Raw genomic sequence first — 20,196 nt, forward strand, 5'->3', positions numbered from 1 at the left:
CCAGGAGCCTCCTTTAAGTCCACCAGGGCTGAGGCAATGCACAGGGGCCAGGGGTCCCTGAGGCTGGCTGCTAGGTAGGCCCAGGAGATGCCCCAGCCTGCTCTGTGTGCTCTAACAGGCTCACACACGGTCTGACCTGAGGTGAGGGGAGGTTCCTCTTGGGGCTGCCTTTGGGGATCCCTCTGGGACAGCCCCAGCCTGCTGCTCCTGTGGGCATCTCTTTTGAGCTAGTGATACCCTCGCTGCTTGCAACTGGCCCGGTGTGGGTTTCCATATCATAGGTGAGCAAACACCTTACCCCAGCCTTACCCCTGCCCTGGCTCAGAACCAGCTCGCCACTGGCATGGCCTCTTTCCTCAAGAAGCTCCCAGTTTCCTTGAGGGAGACAGACCTGTGGGACCACATCACCTCCATAGATCCCCAGGCCTCAACGCTAGGGCCCAGGGTGGGCCAGGTATACCAAGGAGGTGGTCCGTCTGTCTCTTGCTACTCTGACCGTAAGTCCAAAGTTTGTACTGCTTTTTGACATCCCCAGGTGAACAGCATTCCTCTCATTTCATAGTTGGGCACACAGAGGCTTCTGAAGGCCAAAGGCCTTGCCGAGTCTGTGCAGCCTGTTGGAGTGCAGAGACAACAGTCAATCTGAGGTCCGCTGGGCTGAAGGAGCCTCAGAAACTCTATGTTTAGACCTCTCCTTGTCCAGGCTGTGGAAACCTAGGGGTGGGGGTGGGGCAGGGAAGAGATTCGCCTACAGACCTGCAACAAGTCAGAGATGCAGCCAAAAGGACCCCTGACCCCCACCGTATCCCTTCCCTGCCCCATGTGGTCCCTTCCGTGGCACGCCTACCTCCAGAGACCCTGCTTCCTAGAATGTAGCCTGCAAATCCCTCATTGGTGGCTGGTTTGTACATGGGTTCAGTTAAAGGCATCACCCCACCCCCCGTCCCTGACCTCAGGGTCCCAGCTTTGAGACCTACCTCCCACGCCTGGCGTGGCAGGGAGTTTGTCATGGTGCTTCTGTACTTTGTATTCTGCTTATCTCCTGGCAGGGTCAATATTTGCTATTTAAATGAATGTTATTTGACTGTGTTTGAAGTTTTTGCATTTTGCCCCAGATTTTGGGGCCCTGGAAGGGAGAACCTGGTATCAGGGAGGTAGCCTGGAGTTCCCAGCAGCCATTGAGACCTAGAGCAGTGAAGAAATCTGCCTAAGATTCTCCCTACCAACTCCTTTTTCCACTGCTTCATCCATACTGATATTTAGACACATGCTCTTACTCATGATCACATCTATTTATTAAAAACCATTCCTGAATGCCAGCCTCTTGCCAGGCACCACTAGGTCTGGAAAGTGTAGAGGTGCCTCAGCACAGTGTGTGGCAAACTCTTGCTAAAACTCACTCCTCTATCTCCAGCCCCCTACCCCACGCGCCCCCCCCCCCCCCGCCCCAATCTCCGCCGGCAAGATTACAGCTCTCAGGCTCCACTGCGGTTAGCTGTGGTCAAGTGGTGGGTTTGGGCCATCAGAACATCAGCAGAAGAGGTGAATGCCACTTCCCAGGCCTGTCTCAGAATCCTCTCCCACATTTCTCCTCTTCTCTGCCTTCCTGCTGGAATAGGAAGATCCACTGGAGAGCTCCAAGGCTGTGCCAGCCAAGACGGCAGCCACTAGATGCTGGTGGCTATTTAAATTTAAATGGATGCAAAGTCCAAGTTAAAAATTCAGTTTCTTGGTTGTACTAGCCACATTTCAAGTGCTCACTAGCCAGATGTGCATGGATATCTCAGAAGGCCCCAGGGGAGGATGCTGCTCCAAGACCTCAGAGTCTGGAATGATCATGTGGAAGGCTACCCACTAACTAGAGATATCCATGCTGGACTATGTGTGCGTGTTAGCAACTTTTACAGAGTTCAGAGTAGCAGGGAGCATTTGTTATTTACTTAAGTAATATATATCTTTTGGCCTGGAGGAGCTTTCCATCTAGTGGAGAGGAAGAGACCATAAACATTCCTGTGTGCTGCCGAAATGCCCAACCAGAGAGGCATGGAGGCTGCAAGAGCCTGAGCCTGGAGACAAGGTTAGGAAGGTCAGAGAAGCTGAGCCAGGTGGAGGGAGAAAGGTGAGGCATTTTGCCTCTGTTTCTCCTCCTTGCTTCCCAAAGCCCATCTCTCCCTCCTCCCCACTCTCTCCCTTCTCTAGGCAGATGGCACCACCCTGATCCTCCTTGGGGGGCTATAGCACCCCGACTCTCAGTACCTGTTGTCTGGGGAGGAGCTGGTTTCATTGGAAAGGGAGAGGCGTGTCTGAGGCCACAGAGTGAGTGGTGTGAGGACTGAGCAGGCCAGCAACACGCAGGGGCTGCAGGAGCTAAAGCATAAGGTTCCGTGCTTTCTCCCAGAAGACGGGAGTGAGCCTGGAGACCAGGGCTGGTCATCCTTTCTGGTGGTCACCACCTGCAGTGAGGACTGCCTGCTGGAAATAGAAGTAGCAGGGAGGGAAATAGAACCAAGAGGCGAAGAGACACTGATGCCCAGGACGCTGTATGCCTCAAAGCAGGTAACCCTGGGCTTCTCCGTTCAGTGACTCCTAAATGCCCTGTGAGACTTGTGCAAGTTTGAGCTGAGAGCTGTGACTTATACATGCTTCCTTTTATCAAGATCTTTCCTCAGGTAGAGCTCTGATAAACTCATTTATATGGTGGTGCCAATTCATCCAATACACGCCGCTGGAATATGTCTCATCAGAGTCTTAGGGGTTCATGGTGAATTTTCAGCAATGATCAGTAGTAGTTGATGGGGATACCGGGTGCTATTTTCAGGGCAGGGAGCTTTATTGTGTCCATACCTGGTGAGAAGGGGAAGGAGTACAGGGCATCCCGGGCCTCAGCCAGCCTACTGATCATTAGCAGAAGGAAAAGATAGGAGAGACCCCCAGATGGGGTGGAGTGAGCAGAAAACTCAGACAAAGTAGAGATTACCTAAGAAAGTCTCTAAAGTAAAAAAAAAAAAAAAAAAGTCTCTAAAGTCTGACAAAGACAGGTGGTCCTTACATTGGCCATCGGTCTCAGGCCAGTGCGGGGACAGCCAGCCTGAAGTGAGGGATCTCCCTTTCACCTCCAGGGCTCTGGGGCCCAGAGCCCATGGCCTTTGGCTCTGGGTTTCCTCCCTGAGGAAAGATTGAGTTCTCTCTTTCTCCCAAACAAGGCCGCAGGATCTCAGGGCCTGGGATGTGAAGGGAAGACCAATGTGGGAAGCAGGAACAGAAGGCCCAGGCACAGATGGGCCACTAAATCTTGAGCAGTCTTAGCACGTAGCTGCCCATCTCAGGGCTTCAAGCTCTGGTCCATTGAAACAAGTGTTTTTTTGTTTTGTTTTGTTTTTTTTAAACTAGTTTGGTTTTGTATCTTTTTAGCTACTGTACCCACCAGGGTAATAGTAGGAAGCAGATTATCCACTTGAAGTAGAAAGACTTGAGGGTTTAATAAAAGAATAGCTACAAAGTAAAGGCCAAGGTATATAGGTCACCATGAGGGATCTATTTCCACCTGTAGGCCTTGTCGGATTCCAAGCTTCACAGAGGGTTGGGACTGTTCAAAACCCCTACATCCCTCACTGTAAGTTTCAAGGCTGTAACATAAGACTCAGAGCCTTCGGTTTCTTCTCCCAGAATTCTGCAGGCAGATTGATTTAAATGACAATAGTCGGGGCACCTGGGTGGCTCAGTGGTTGAGCGGCTGCCTTTGGCTCACGTCATGATCCTGGGATCCTGGGATGGAGTCCTGCATCACGCTCCCCGCAGGGAGCCTGCTTTCCCCCTCTGCCTATGTCTCTGCCTCTCTCTCCATGCGTCTCATGAACAAATAAGTAAATTCTAAAAAAGAATAAAAGACAATAGTCCACAAGCAAAGACTGACCAGGATAGAGCCCAAGCAGGAACAGGCTTGGAGGTCACTGTTCAAACCACCAGAAGAGACTGTCCTGAGGTGCTCTGAAGAGAGAGAGCCCACAGTAGATCAGCAGCTCAGCAGCTCAGCCTAGTGGAAGGGGGCTGAGCCCGACATGGTCTGGGAGCTCAAAGCACCCCAGATGTGGCTTGCAGAAGCCAAGGATGGTTGGTCCTAGGACTGTGCCACAAGGAGGCCTCAGCCGTGTGCCTTGTCCAGTGGGTCAGGGCCAGAAGAGCTCCAGGAGCATTCGATCTAGTTCCTGGCAGGCCAGGGCTTTCTTGTCATCATCCTGGGATTCCTCTGTCATCTAGAGAACACTTCTAATGATAACTGGACCCAAGTTCTGAAGCCAGATGCTTCTTTGCAGTGTCTCTGTCTTCTTACCTGTTCAAGGGGGATAATAGCAAAATCTGCCTTATAAGTCTAAATAAATTGATAGAAGGGTTTTAGGACAGGCTTGTCCATAGTGAGGTCTCGGTGTATTTCAGATATTATCATTGACAACAAGCCCTGGACTTCCCCTGTGACCTGCACCACCTCATGGAAGCCCTCCCACAACTTAGGGCCCACCTGTGCTGGGAACCCCAGTCCCAGCTCCCTTCCCCCGGGAGCCCACGCCACACTCAGGTCTATGTGACACATCCATCCGTTTTCCAGGATGGTCTTTGCTCTCGAATTGTTGACTCTTTTCTCTTGAGAGACAATCTGGTGCAGTGGAGGGAACCTCCATTTGCTCATCTGAAAAACTGACTTGTTATGAAAAGAAATACATTAGTGTACGTCACTATGCCGGAGAGCTTGCGGGGCACCAAAAAGGTCATCGCCTTTCCTTCCCTGGGAGGAATTCCTGCAGAGCCGCAGCACAGCCGGGGTCTCCCCAGTGCACTTTATCCTCAGATTCACAGGCAGGGCTGGTTAAAAAAATCCAGATGCCTGCGCCCTGCCCCACCGTAACCGAGTGGGTTGGGGCGGAGGCCGCGTTTCAACACCTGTGGTCATCTCACAGCCCCGCAGCTGGCCCCCGAGCCTCCAGGCCTTGAGGAGAGCTTCGGCAGGGTCTAGAGTGGAGTGTGTAGCGCACAGTGGCAAAGCCCAGCCTTGGAATCACGCAGCCCCGGCTGGGCGTGGGCTGAGCCCTGCGCCGGCCGGATGACCTTGGGCCAGTCCCGTCCCCTCCCCGGGCCTGCTCTCCTCCTGCTCTCCTCCTGGCGAGAAGCGCCAACCCGCGGGGAGCAAGTCGCGCCAGTGAACACGGGCCGAGGCGCCCTTTGGTTGTCCCTGCAGCGACCAAGGGGACTGAAAAGACCATGACTTCCCCAGAGGTGGGCCTTCAGCCCAGGTGCCCCGGCCGGCTGGCACAGGAGGGGTTAACGATGCCTGTGTCCGAGGAACAATCAGTGGCCAACGGTGGCGGTGGCAGCGCTGAACCGCGCTGATGGGGCTGACAGGGGCTATTTTCGGAGCCCAACCGCACCGAGTAATAGGATTGGAGCGGAGGCAAGCGTGACCAGAGCCGATGTTCTCAGCTACCGAGGCAACGGCCAGCCCAGCCGGCTGCGCCAAACAAAACACTCCGCGCCCCCCCCACCCCCCGCGGGTTTTATCTTGACCTTCACGCGCGCCACCCTCCCTGGCAGCAAGAAAAAGATCGCTTTTGATTTCCTAACTGTGGTGCGCTTCAGACCCACGGCTCCCACACCCTTTGGCTCCAGCCTGATGTCCACAGCACCGTGGGGAAACTGAGGCAGGAGGGGCCCAGCAGGTCTTTGTAGAGTGGTCCGAGTGGGAGATGACCCTCTCTCACTCCCCCTGTCCTCCCTCAGTACCCAGCAGCTTGGGGCGGGAGTGAGGGGAGCCCCTTATCACTTCCGGATCCTCATGGTCTCATTCTTCTATTAAAACCTCTCCTTGGCAGAGGATTCCTTTCTCCCTTTGCACACCTGGGGAGAGTGTCCACCAGCCTTGGCATTGCCACACCCACCAAAGCTTGTTTGGAAGGGGAAGGCAGGACAGGCTCCTACTTTCCAGGCCCAAATGGTCTAGCTGGGCTTTAAAATCTGTCAAGAGGTGGGGGCTTGGGTGGCTCAGTGGGTTAAACATCTGCCTTCATTTCAGGTCATGATCCCAGGGTCCTGGAGTCAAACCCTGCATGGGGTTCCTTGCTAGGCCGGGACCCTGCTTCTCCCTCTCCCCTTGGCTTGTGTGCTCTCTCTCTCTCTCTCTCGCTCTCTCTCTAAAACAAATACAATCTTACACACACACACACACACACACACACACACAAAATAAAAACCTGCCAAGAGGGAGCAAGGCAAGGGGCAGCTCTATGTGTACCCAGTGGTACGGGTGCAGGGTCACCCTCTTGAGGCCCCTGGCCTACACTAGGAGTTTCATCTCTTTATCCTCATACCTTGTGTAACAGGCTTTCTTGTTCCAATTGTCACAGGCTTTTGGCCATTTACTAAGAAGTGGCAGGGCTCCTTTGCTCTCTCCTCAAGGTGCCAGGAGATCCTAGGGCTCAGAAGGGGCAGCTCCATTCTGTGTTTGGCCCATGCCCTTACCAGGACCTCCCCTCCCCAATGCCAAAGTTCATATACAGGATTCCCCCCTCATCCACAGTTTTAGTTCCTTCCCCCCGGTCGCCTGTAGCCTGGGAGCAGATGATCCTCGTTCTGATCTGTCAGAAAGTCAACAGTAACCTCACACTATGTCACTCTGCCTACATCATTCTCATTTCGCCGCATCATGTAGGCATTTTGTCATCTCCCGTCATCACAAGAGGAAGGCTCAGTATAGGACAGTAAGGTATTTTGAGAGAGACCCACATTTGCATAACTTTTATTACAGTATGTTATTATAATTGTTCTATTTTATTACTAATTATTGCTGTTAATCTCTGACTTTGCCTCGTGGAAATCGGACTTTATCAGAGGCATGCATATATAGGAAAAGACATAGTATATACAGGGTTTGGTAGACACTGGAGGTCTTGCAACACAGCTCCCTCGAATAATGGTGGGACAACTTATATAACGAAATCATACATCTAGGTAAGTGGGACTGCACATGCTTTTTCTTCTTTTCCTCCTATGTGACCTTCCCAGTAGCCTGCCAGAGGCACCCAGAGCCTCAGGGAGGATTAGGGTTCAAACAAGGCCCAAAGGGAAAGTATGCGTGAAGCCAGACTGGGATCTCCATGGAGCCCACAGCACAAGAGTTTTGAAAGATGGGCTTTCCTGCAGGAGAAAAAGGTTTCTAAGTTCTGCACGTTGTCCTTTAGGTATCAAATGCAATGCCTGAAGTTTCCAGGTGTGAGGTTTTCTCTCAGCTGGAGTAGGGTAGAGAGGACACAGAATGTGACAAGGAGGTGAGTTTGAGCCAGACAATAGGGACATTCGGGGGGTGGGGAGAGGAGGTTTTGTGGCTGAGCATGCTATTGGGTTCCACAGGACCCTGTGCCCCTGGCAGCCCGGGCCGGACCCCAGGAGAGAGAGAAGAAAGAAACTCCGTAGCTCAGAAGTGATGCTGACTGAAGCTGTTCCTCCGCTATCCCCTATGCTTCTGGATCCTAGGACCCAGGCTCCCCAGCATGTGCTCTCACTGCCCCCAGAGTAGAGAGTGACATAGTCTCAGAAAGCACTAGGCCCTCAACTAGCACCCCGGGGTTCTTAGGCTTTCAGCTGTCTGAAAGAGAACCAGAAGGGAGCTGAGAGTGGCTGGTGAATTTGCAAAGGGGTCAGCCCTATAGCCAAGAACTGCAGATTAGCCAACTATACCAGGGGTTATTGGGCTGGTAGCTCGGCCACCAGGTAGCAGCTCCGGGGGGCAGGTGGGGGTATGATGGGAATGAGTGGAGGATGAGCAGCAAGGCCCAGAGCAATCCTTCTGCAAGGCTTAGGTGCAGTGCACAGAATTTGGGACCCTCCCTCCCCCGCCACAGAACTGGAGGGCATGTTGCATACAAGATGGCTCATCCCCTGTACCCTGGAGACCACTGTGCCTTGAAGGCGCAGCCACCTCCCCTGCAGCCTAGCAAAGAGGGAGAGGGAGGAGGAGTGGCCTCTTGAGAACAGAGACAGCCCTGCAGTGCCTCTGACCTTTGAAAAGTCAGGTACTTAGCTGAAGGGTGAAATGCGCTTGAACTAGGAAGTTAACTCTCACTTGCTCAGCAAGATGCTGAGGTCAGGTGGGGTGTTGTGTCTGTGTGTGTACGCGCATGTGTGCATCCAGTTGAGCCTTGTGTACATTTGGAGCCCCTGGCCCAGCTTGTGGTGGCCAAGAGCAGCTCTTCAGGACTGAGTCTCTCCAGTAGGCAGTGTGTCAATAGCAGTGGGCCCCAGTTCCCCCCAAAGCTATCTCTGAGGGGCAGGTTTGCAGAGCAAATGAAGAATGTAAACAGGATTGCAGGAGGATTAAGGGCTTTTGGCAAACAAAGTTCCCCAGCCCCCGAGGGGCTCCCCTGGAAGCACCTATTGACAGGCAAACAAAGGATGCACTAATTTATCCTTTCACCAGGGCCGCACCCCTGGGGACCCTGCCCCTCCCCAGTGTCCTCACCGGATCACTAGTTAACCTTGATAATGTTAGGCACCTAGTTCTGTCCTTTGTGTCCCCACCCCAACATCCTCCCCCACCCCCCATGGTTACAGTGAATTAATGAGATGTCCATGTGACCCGCCCGCCTCTGTTTAATATGCGACAGAGGTCAGAGTCACTGAAGCCCGCGTTGTCCGGGCTTGTCCAGAGGGGGAAGAAATGGCTGATCCGGGGTTTTATGTTTCTATTAATACCTGAGCACAAACGCATTGTGACTCAGCCTCCTCCTGCCTCAGGGGCCGCCTCCCTCCCTCCCCCAGCGCAGGACCTGACCCCAAGGGTCCGAGGGGGAGGGGGAAGCAGAGGGGGTACTGGAGGGTCCAAGCAGGTCTCAGGTCCAGCGACCCACTGAGGCAGGACTCAGGAGCGGGTCCCCAAACCAGCGTTTAAGAAGCATTCTTTGATGAGGAGCAGAGGGCTAGCTGAAGACTAGCCCTTTGTTCTCCATCATTCCCGATGACATTTCGGTAGGATGATGGATTTAGGAACCATTGGCCCAGTTCCTATGGGACATCCAGATTCAGTGCATGAATGTTGACTGACTATATACTAGAAGGAATGAATGACCCAGCCGGCCCGTCTTGCTCAGTAGTGTCCAACTCCACCACTAAACAGCGGGGTGACTTTGGACCAGACCCCATACCTTCCCCTCACATATGGAATGGCCTTTGGGGAAGACTTAATGAGATACTCCGCTTAAAAAACTTGCAGAGTGCCTGACACAAGACCACAGAGTAGAGTAAGGGAGGAGACACATATAAACCTCTTTATTGAGGGGTGATTCACATCTGATAAAATTCACCTGTTTGAAATGTACAATTCAATGATAGCAATATATTGTTATGACATGCAGTTTTATTAGTCTACTAGTATTGATATTAATTTCCTTTCCCTCTCCCCGGGTTGTCCTAGGTGGGGCCCGTGGGAGGCAGGCCCCTGCGTGCCAAGGTTTGAACACTCTTCTTCACACAGGAGCCTGTGTGATCCTGAGTGTTGGCTTCTCCTTCTCCTAGCCACGCCTCTCAGATAAACACCTGGCTTCCTGCTGCCTCCCTGTGCTCCAAGGACCACAGCCCCTGACCACACACAGTTTTGAGGACTGAGAGTCGCCACCACTGGGCAGGTGTCTATGCCCACACCCTGTGGTCTTCGGATGGTTCTCAGGGACCAAATGGGTTACAGGGACAGGGGTGCACCTCCCTCTACCTCCAGCTCTCCAGCCATCCTGCGCTGACCCTGATCCTGAGGGTGTGCAAGAAGTGTCCCGCCTTTTTAGTGGCACCTTTAATTGCTCCTTTATATGGTATCTGGACTACACAGGGGAGTTCTATGAGGACCTTGAGCCAGAAGAGATGGGAGAGGGCCTCGGGGCATCAGGGTCACTGTGCTGCCCAGCACCCCTTCTGGCAGACCTGAGCTGGCCTGTTTTTACTTCAAGATGCCCTTGAGCAGCTAAAAAAGTCTGTTCTTCCCTCCTTTTCTTGGGACCTGAGTTCACCACATTCACTGGTCTGGCTCTGGGGTTTGTCAGCCTGTTCTTCCGCACCTGTATGTGCACCGTATGTGTGTGTGTAGGGAGGAGTGCATGTGTGTGTGGTAAGTGCACGTGCCTGCAGGACCATATATGTGCACGCCGCATACATGCAGGGATGTGTGCATGTGTGTACTTGCGCGTGTATCTGCAGGACCGTGTGACATGCACGCGATGCATGTATCTGAACACACAAAAGTACACATGAGCCAAGATCCTTCCGATTTCCAGTGTGTAGGCAGGCATGTGCCCAGATACATGAGTTTATGCGTGTGGATACGCAAGGGGGTGTGCACAAGAAGATTCTGTTTAGACAGATGTTTCAGCTGTGCCAGGTAAGTAACCACAGCTGTCAGATCAGGATTCAGAAACACTGACCACCCAAGACCAGACACGAGACTCCGCTTTGCTGCATCATCTCATCTAATCGTAGCAACCTGAGGATGCCTTATTAACCTCCTTTGCAAATGAGGAGTCCAAGGCTCAGGGAGTAGTAATTCGAAGTAGCAGAACTGGATCTGACTGGTTCCAAAGTGTTTGCTTTGTTGTTACTCTATGTTGGCTGCCTACAATGGTTGGAAACACACACACACACACACACACACACACACACACACGCATGCACTGCACATTTTAAGAGCTTACAACCAGGGCCAGTGGGGTGCTTTGATTGTGAAGACATCTGGAGTGTGTTTGTTGCTGGGGAGGTCATTGAAGGACTGGCCTTGAGTGCAAATGCTCAGCTCAGACAACTTGCCCAACAGGGTAGGCAGGCAGATGGACATTAGGGCCACGGGGCAGCATCCTGCAGAGGCTCCCTGATGAGAATGGGCAGACCCTGTTTCCTTTACTCACAGAACAATCTAGGCCCCTACTTTGAGGAACCCCAGTCTAGCCCTGAACCCTTGCCTTGGCAAGAGAACAGCCCCATGTAGGAGCCTGAGGAAAAGGCTCTCCCCTTGCCCTTGCCTGCTCTCTGCCAGACTTGGAGAGACCCTGTTGTGCCCTGTCAGTCCCCTATCGCCCAGACTTAAGCAGTGTCAGGAAGGGAGGGAGGGAGCAAAGGAGGCCCTCCATTGGGAAGCCCCTTGGAAAAGAAATAGCTGTGCTTTGTGCCTGTTGAATCAAAGAGATGTGTCCAGCTGTGTCCATCCTTCTCTCCTGTTGACCACAAAATATTTTAGCTCTGGAGATGGTGGGGGCTGTAAGGTGACTTCAGGAGCCCCTTCGGAGAGGTATCAGGTCATCCAGTCATAAATCAGTGTGTGATGAGGCCTGCACTCAAGCCCTGGTTCTACATGATTACCATGGGCCCGAGCAGGAGTCCCAGGCTCCAGGCAGGGGGCTCTTTGCGCACCATCTCCCTGAAGACTCCCAATTATCCTCCAAGAAAGGGGCTTTCTGCCCACTTCAGAAGTGGAATGGTGCCTCTCTTGGCAAAGGCAATGCAGAATAGGGAGGAGGGGCTTAGGCCCCTCTCATTTGCCCACCTCTTGCTGCCTCTGTGTTCTGCTGCTGGGAGACATGGTTCTTCATCATCAGGAGGTTCTTGGGCAGCACCTTGAAGGGTCCTTGCTGTCCTGCAGCTCAGTGATAGACCTTTGGCTTCTCCAGGTCCCCAGTCTCCTCTCTCCTCATACATACTTCAGGGCTATAGCTCTGAGTCACTTTGGATAGTCCAAGTCCTCACCCATGCAAGGGGCTCAGATGGAGCTTGGAAACCTCAGGATCTAGCAATCAGCTGGTGACCTTGGGCGAGACTGTCACTAATCCCTGGGACCCTGGGTACCTTGGCTATGTACCCATCAAGTCTAGGTGAAATTGGCCACCAGGTTTGCACTCAGGGCTCATAGAGTCAAGATCCATCTCTATTTTTGTTTTTTTGAGATTTATTTACTTATTTGAGAGAGAGAGAGAGAGAGAGGGAATGAAGCAGAGGGAGAAGGGGCAGAGGGAGAAGGAGAAGTAGACAGGAGCTGAGCACAGAGCCAGATGTGGGGCTCAATCCCAGAACTCCAAGAGTGTGACCTGAGCCAAAGGTAGACACTTAACCAACTGAGCCACCCAGGCGCCCCCCCAAATCCATCTCTTATTCTGAAACTCTCCAGAGCAGTCATGGTTCCAAGCCTGGTCTGCCCTCCACAGAAGTGCCAATTTGGGTCCACTGAGCAATAGACAGGAGTTTATTAGGAGGAAGGCCTGTGAAAGAGGAAAGGTGGCTGGAGGAGGATGGTTCACTAGAGCCTCAAACCCACATGCCCACATGACCCTACAGGGAGGTGTGAAGCCACGACTGCTCCCCAGAGGCTTCCCAGGCTGGGTAGCAATAGCCTGGTCCTAGGCCCTCCCCCTGCCAGGTTCAGTCCCTGATCTGCCTGCCCCGGAAATGGAAGGCCTTGACCCAGAAGCAGAGGAGATCCCAAAGGTGCTGCCCTGGGGGTAGGAGTCCCTGTGTTCACATAGCTGAAGGGCAGGCTCATTCTTGGAAGGAGGTGAAAGAGGCACCTCTGTAGCTGCCACACTAGCCATGTGACCCTGGACCTGCAATTAATACCTCTGAGTTCAGTCCTGTTGTTGGAGACCCCATTTTCGAGGCCACAGTGAAGTGCCTGCTGTGTGGAAGTGATGAGTAGTGGTCACTGCTGTCATCGCCATGGTTTTCTGGTGTGATTCTCCTTGGACTGTTGAGATTGAAGCCCTGGAGAGAAGCTTTCACTCCTGCCTTCTCTCGCCCCAGACCACTGGTGGGGCCATATGGGGCTCTCACCAACAATTCCTACTGTGAGGGAAGTGGAGGCAACAGTTGCCATGCCTGGTCTTTGTCTCCATCCCCAAGAGTGAGCCTTGTGTGATGGGTAATAATTCTGGATCAATGGCGTTACGAGACACCCACCCACCCACCCCCCAATTCCTAACCTCTGCTACCTTGGAAAGTAAATGTATTTAAAGAGAGAATCTTTAAAAAGATAATTAAATTAAAACAAGTAATTAGGGTGGCCCTAACCCAATATGCTTGGTATCTAATAAGAAGAGGAAATTTGGACACAGACATTTACAGAGAGATGATGATATGATCACTCAGGGAAAATGCTGACATACCTAAGCCAAGGAGAGAGGCTTGAGACAAATCCCTCACTCATTGGGCTCTCAAAAGGAACCAACTCAGCCAACATCTCGATCTCAGACTTCTGGCCTCCAAAACTGTGAGATGATGGATCTCTGTTGTTTAGGCCACCCCCATCTTTGTGATTGGTTATGGCAGCCCGAGTAGGCCAATACACATGGTAAAAAGGCATCAGAGTGCTTTCAGCTGCAAGTAACAAGATACCTGACTAAGACTAGCTTGACCCAGAGGCATTTAATTACTGTATATAGTAGGAAGCATAAGGGAGAAGATTCCACAATGTTTCAAGGCTCCTACCTCTTCCCAGTTATATACTTTGCCTCCTCAGTTGGGCTTTTTTGTTCTTTGGCCTACTTTAGATAGGTCATCTGGGAGGGCCTCTCTGAGAAGATGACACTTGACCAAGTCTTGCAGATTGAGAAATGTCAGCCCTGGACAGAGACGGAGGAGGACCTGCTTTGCTTTGTCAGGAAGCCAGCAACCATGTCCCCTTTGGAGCTGGGGCTGGGGAACTATTGGCCACTGACTTTGTCTCCCAGCCCAAGGACACCTGGTCCAATGCCTGCCTTCAGGCGGTGCCAGGCGTCCATCCAGCAGAGACAGCTCATTATATTCGACTGTTTTCCATTCCTGGCAACATCAGTTGAAGGATATGCAAATAAGAAAATCAACTGAATTTCTTTCACAAAGAACGACATTTAATCAGCACAATAAATCCTTACATATAGTCGTTGGCTGAATAAGATGACAGTTAATGGAAAGAGAAAGGGTAGAAGGAAAAATATGAAGGGCAGAGAAGAGCAACAGAGAAAGACTTTGATTATAGTAGGGCAAATAAAGAGCCAAAGGCTCTGGAGACCTGAGGTTGTTCATTCATTCATTCACTCAACAAATATTTCTTGAAAGCCTACGAGGTTATAGATACAATATGAAGCACTAAAAACATGGGTGGGAGTGATCAAAACAGATACTGCTCCTGCCTACAGGGGACTTCCAGTGCACTGGGAGGAGGAGGACAATCACAAAACAACCTCACAAACACATGGTTACAGGCAATAATAAATACTATAAAGAGAGAAGGAGGTGAAGAGAACCTTCCTCATAAATTCAGCTGGTTGAGTGGGAGTTAACTAGGCAAAGATGTTGGGATTGAGGGTTGGTGTTTCCAACAGAAGGAAGAGCCCCTGCAAAGGCCCTGAAGGAGGAGGAAGCATGGCTCCCTCAGATCTGAAGGAAGGCCAAAGATGATATAGCACAGAAGTGGAGCAAGAGGGTAGCAGAAGGTGCGGCTGAGGAGATAGGTGGGGCCGAATCGCAACGATCCGCTGGGCATGGTGAGGAGCTTGGATCTGTTTGGAAGTACAGTATTAGGATTTGCATTTTAATATCACTTTGGTATCTTGGTGAAGAATGGACCATAGGGACAAGATGGAGGCAGGCAGGCTGACTGAGAGGTCTTTGACTTTGTCTAGGCAAGAGATGATGGTGGCTCAGATTAGGAAAGGATTTCTTTACCTCAGCACTGTTGAAGTTCTGGGCCGGATGTGGGGCCCACTGTTGTGGGGACTGTCCTGTATATTGTAGGATGGTTACCAGCGTTCCTGGCCTCTACCCACAAGATGCCAGTAGCACCCACCACAAGTCATGACAACCAAAAAGGTCTCCAGACTTTGCCAAGTGTCCTTCAAGGAACAAGAACTTTGGACTAGGGGATGATGGAGAAATGGAGAGAAGCGGATGGCTCAAGAGCAAGTTGAGTGGCACGCGAATGGGACATGGCAGCCGAGTGTACAGGGTGTGAGAGAGGAGGGTGCTGAGGACAGCTCCCAGACAGCTGGATGGATGTTGCTGCTCACTGACATGGAGGCTAAGGAGAGAGAAAGCCCAGTGTGTAGTGGGATTGGGGGTGGTGGGATCCAACTGGGTTCTACTCTGCGCCAGCAAAGAGGCCTCAGGCATATGATATTTTCTTCCGTGGTCTCACTTTTCCCACCTTCAAAATACAATGTTTGTACAAGGTCTAGAATAGCAAATGCATAAAGGTGCCACTTGACCTTTCTGCACCGGAGGCAGACATAGCTAATCAATTATGGCTCTCTGCACTTGGAATCTTATTCACACAGTGCTCTGGACAACTACCAGTGGAGGCATGGCATAGAGACAAAACCTGTTTGCCATCCCTGAATTTGGAACTCATTTCAGTCCCTTCCAACCTGCTCATTTTTGACACCTTCTTGGTAACCAAAGTATAGTTGATAAATTGTGAGCAACCATGTCTGAGCAGGAGTGGAGACTCCCCAGATTTCAGGCCAAATACTGATCTTACTATGTCATCCACCCCCAGTGGAGAGCAACAAAATGGGAATTCCCTATTAGGTCCTTTGTTGCGAAAATGCAGTGGGGCTTTGGAAGTCTCTAGTGGCAGGCTCCTGGAAGGTCCTGGGAGAGATCCTGTCTCTCAGAGCCTTTGCCACCATCCTCCCCTCTTGCTGGCCATGTCTCTGAGATTGTCTGCCTGTCTCAGCTTCCATGTGTTCTGCGTCCCCCTTCAGCTCATTTGTGCACTCTGTCACTTTCTCCTACCAGATCGGAACACACAGAATGGAAGTAGATGTTTTATTGTTTTTTTTTCCCTTTTATGCAAGAGCACTTGATGCTTTCTGTTAGCGCTTTAAAAAGCAGATGCATGAAATGTGAATTTTTAAATATTTGTCTCCCTTCCAATTCTAATGATGCAGCAAGCCCTCCATTAGAATAACCTGATACTCCTACTGGGGGTAGAACTGTGGCCTTGAAAGATCTGGTCAAGTCCTAACCTCCCTGGACCTAGGAGTGTGGCTTTATTTGGAAGTAAGGTTTTTGCAGATGTAGTTCCATTAAGATGAGGTTACCCTGGATTAGGGTGGGCCCTAATCCAGTCATTGGTGTCCTTGTAGGAAGGGGCAAATTTGGATACAGACACAGGTAGGGAACCATTCCAGCATGATTAAGGCTGCGGTTGGAGTGATGTGTCCAGAAGCCATGGATGGTCAGTGACTGTCAGCAATTCCCAGACACCAGGAGAGAGGCACCCTCAGTCCACCGAAGCGGCCAACCTCCTGACACCTTGATCTCAGAGTATTGGCCTCCAGGATTGTAAGAGGATGAAAATTTCTGTCATTTTAAATCCCACAGTTTGCAGTAATGTGCTATGGTGGCCCTGGGAAACGAAGACAACCTCCATCTCTGATCCCCCAGGCATGAGGCTACCATTTATATCTGAATTGCCTGTGGGTTTTTTCTCTGGGTTCAGTGACTCTCAGTGGAGAAACAGATCTCCCACCCTCAGCTCTTTGCCCTTGGACCTGGATTAGACACCTGCTTCTCAGCCTCCTGGCTCCTAAATGAGAAGTGTGCAGAGAGGTCTGTGCCTCATGGGCCCCACCCTGTGGTCACCAGTCTTCAGAAAGGCCTCAATGATCTTGGCCTCCTGGGATTCCCATCGTAAAGGGCTCAACCTTGCACTTGACCAGCTCATTTCACCTGCTCCATCTTGATCCCAACCCCCTTGGGTTCGGTCTGTATTTTAAATATTGACCATTGTTCATCATGGATGTTTTTGCATTAGTTTTGATTTTTCAAAATATTACTTACCTGTGGTCTTGAGTTTTCTTGGCCTGCCTTACATTTTGTGCATGAAGCGAGGGCCTCCTTTGACTGGCCTGGCAGTGGCCCCTCTCCCACTGCAACAGCGCTGACCTATGTGACAGGTGGACGGAGTCAGAAGCACGTGACTTTTGAAGCTAGGTCACAACAAAAGACATTAGGGCTTTCACTTGGTCTCTCGGGTCATTCACTCTGGCAGAAGCCGGCTGCCCTTCGGTGAGGACCCTAGCAGCCCTGCAGAGAGGTGCGCGGGGTGGGAACCGAAGCCTCTGGCCAACAACCAGCCAGCCCCGGTGTACCAGGTGAGTGAGGGGCCCCACCTTGGAAGCAGATCCTCCAGCCTCAGGTAAGCCCAGCCCGCACACTGATACAACCTCATGGCAGATACCATGCTGGAGCCATCAACCATGACCCACAGAGGCCAAGATAATAAATAGATATTGTTGCTTCGACCCACTACGTTTTGGAGTAAGTTATATAGCATTGTTGATGAGTACAGTTCCCAACTTCAGTTCATAGCATCCTTCTCCCTCCTCCCTGCCAGCTCCAAGTGGTCCATCAAATGTCTCAGTTCATGTACCACTGCTTCCAGGAAGTTTTCCTGATACCTCCAGCTGGATTAAGCTCCCCTCACACCCTACACTCCAGCAGCAGTGATCTATCTGTCATTTCTAGAAAGACCTTTCTCTACCCCTCCCCCAGCTCCCATCTCCACCCCTGCCTCTATACTCACTGCTCTCTGTGGCCGGAATGTTGCTCCTGTCTGCTTTTCCTTCTTTCAGACTCGGCTCAGACATTGCCTCCTCCAGGGAGTCTTCTCTGACCCCTGGGTATGTTAACCATCCTCCCGCGGGCCTCCTGAGTGCCCCACACAATCTGCATCACTTATGTAGGGGTTCTGTGATGCTGCTGGCCTGCTCGATTGTGAGCTTGGGGAAGGGGGGAACCGTGTCTTCCCGTCCTGTACCCGCCACAGGACAGTGAGTGTGGGGCTGGGGGGCACGTGTCAGGGAATCATGACAAGAGTGGTTGAGGTCTCTGCAGCAGTGATTCCCAAACCTGGTGGGGTGTCAGGACTTGCTGCTGAGATTCTCAGAGGTAGAGATTATGGCCTGAGAAGGAGATGTCTGCCTCCAAGGACAGACAGCATGGACACCACCCGGAGTTCAAGGTTAGTCTGGCACCACGAAGGAAAGGATGGCTACAGCAGGACGATAAAGCAGGAGCTGCAAAGTCAGCAAGGAGAGGGGCCAGCAGGACAGCGGAGTTACTGGTGTCAGGCGAAGGAGCAGGTGGGGACAGTGGCAAGCTGGCCAGATGAGCCCCTGCCAGCTCCCAGCTCAAGAGTCACCTTTTCAAGAAGGTGTTCATGGACCCCGGCTGGAGCAGGTCGGTGACCTGAGCTCTCTTAGCACCTAGCACTTCTCCCTTGAAGGGCTTACTATTATAGTAATTAGCACATTTCTTGTACCATCAGGGTCAGCCTCCCGGACAGACAGAGAATTTCTCAAGGGCAAGACTGTGCCCGTGTCCCTAGTACCTCACCGTGCCTGGCACTTCGTGGGTGCTCTATTTCTATTTGTCGAGGGAGTGGATAATTGAATAATGTTACAATCGAACTTGCAGGGTGATGTGATGGAAGAAGGGAGGTAATTGTGAGTGAAAATAAATGAGTGTTGTGTATGTCACACAATAAGATCACTGGATAGAAGAATAAGCCCGTGAGTGAAGCACGAAGTCGAAGATACGGGCCACCTGCACTCCTCTCCAGGGAGGACCTGCAGGGGGGTTACTGCTTCAGTTTCTGAGTCCTCGTGTGCCTCACCTCGGCGGGAGGTCCTTCCCTATTTTCCAGCCCCTCTCCCCCGTCCTGCAGAAGAGAGCAGAGTCTCCCTTGCGAAGCCACTGGCACCTTCGATGTGCCCGCCTGTGTATTTGAACCTCACCTCACTCTGCTTCACTTTCAGGCAAGGAAGCAGAGAGGCTGGGTTACTCGTCCCAGTTACCTCTCACCTCGGAGTGAGCGCGTCTGAGCATCCATCTGGCAGCTTTTCCCCTTCCCTACGGCCCACCACCCACCATCCACCACCCACTGCCCACCACCTACCTGCAAGGGCAGGCCCAGGAGTAGGAGGAGCTCCCCGGTGGCCCCTTTTTTGCCTCCTACTCCCAGTAGGTGCTACGTGAAAAAGACTTTTTGCTACCAGAGGGCGAAGGTCAGATCAGACTCTGGCCAAGGGCCCAGCATTTCCGGCCTCGTTGCGCCTGGGGAAGCCAACTGTGCAGAAGGTCAGGATGCCTGTGGGGGCAGAGTGGGAAAGTTAACATTCCCAGGGGACTCTGAGCAACAGGATTTCCTGACGTGGGACTATTACCTTTCTCACGTTACATGGCCAGATTGACTTCCTGCTATTATTAATGGTATGAACATGACGACGACATTTATTTAGCAGAAACAAGGAAAGGAGTTGGCTTGACTCTGGGCTTTGAGAAAGCAGTAGCATCATGGAACTCTCGATGATTGGACGGCTGGGTTCTAGCGGTGGCTCTCCCTGCAGGGCCTGTCAGCAGGACAAATAACTTCACACCTGAGAAAAGCCTCAGTTTCCTTTTCTGTAACAGGCAAGGAAAGTGGGTGGTACAAAATGTTGCATCAGAACTCACTGAGTTGCTGGTGGGTGAAGTGAGGAAATTTATATGGGGAAGTGTTTTGCAAACCAGAAGGCACCATCGGAGGCTTCATCACCGTTTTGATGCCCTCTGACAAGGTGGTACCTCAGGCTGACCTTTCTCAGCTAAGTCCTCAGTGGGTCTAGGAAAAAAATCGCCCCCCATGGTCAAGCCCAGGCCACCGGCAGGTGGGCCACCTGCTCCCACATGCACCTCCTGCTGGCTCTGGTCCAACCGGCTCTGTCCCTTAGTCCTCTCCACTCTTCTGCTTCTGTATGGCTTTCTGCTGGGAGTTCCTCCCTGTTCTCTGCTCATCTCCGCGCTCTCCTTATTCATGACACTGTCTCTGGTCTGGTTTTTTCGTGGCTGAGTGGCATGTTCTCTGCATGTTATAGGCCCATGGTTCTCCACATATAGTCATGAGGCTGCAGCTGGGTACTTGTTAGAAATGCAGATTCCCAGGTCCTAGCCCAGATGTATTAAAGTGGAAACTCTGAGCAGGCAGCCCAGAAGTCTGGGTTTTCACAAGCCCTCCAAGGGGCTTCTGATGCACACTCAAGCTCCAGCATCATGGGAGGACCTGTCTCTGCATCTGGGCTGGGAGCTCCCTGCTGGCCAGGACTGCATGTCATTCAATGGCTCCCTGGCACACAGAGGTCCCCGGTGACCATGATGTGGGATCAG

General features: G+C 51.9%; 1 long non-coding RNA gene across 1 annotated transcript; it reads right to left on the reverse strand.

Annotated features, from left to right (window-relative positions):
* Positions 1-1,452: 1,452 nt before the first annotated feature.
* Positions 1,453-19,121, reverse strand: LOC144291683 (uncharacterized). Its single transcript, XR_013359073.1, has 3 exons — positions 18,950-19,121; positions 16,831-16,935; positions 1,453-4,330 (listed from the first exon to the last, which is right to left on the reverse strand). It is a non-coding gene; the product is annotated as an uncharacterized LOC144291683 (long non-coding RNA).
* Between the last annotated feature and the right edge of the window lie 1,075 nt (positions 19,122-20,196).

Source organism: Canis aureus, chromosome 20, assembly GCF_053574225.1.
Source record: "Canis aureus isolate CA01 chromosome 20, VMU_Caureus_v.1.0, whole genome shotgun sequence".
NCBI lineage: Eukaryota > Metazoa > Chordata > Mammalia > Carnivora > Canidae > Canis > Canis aureus.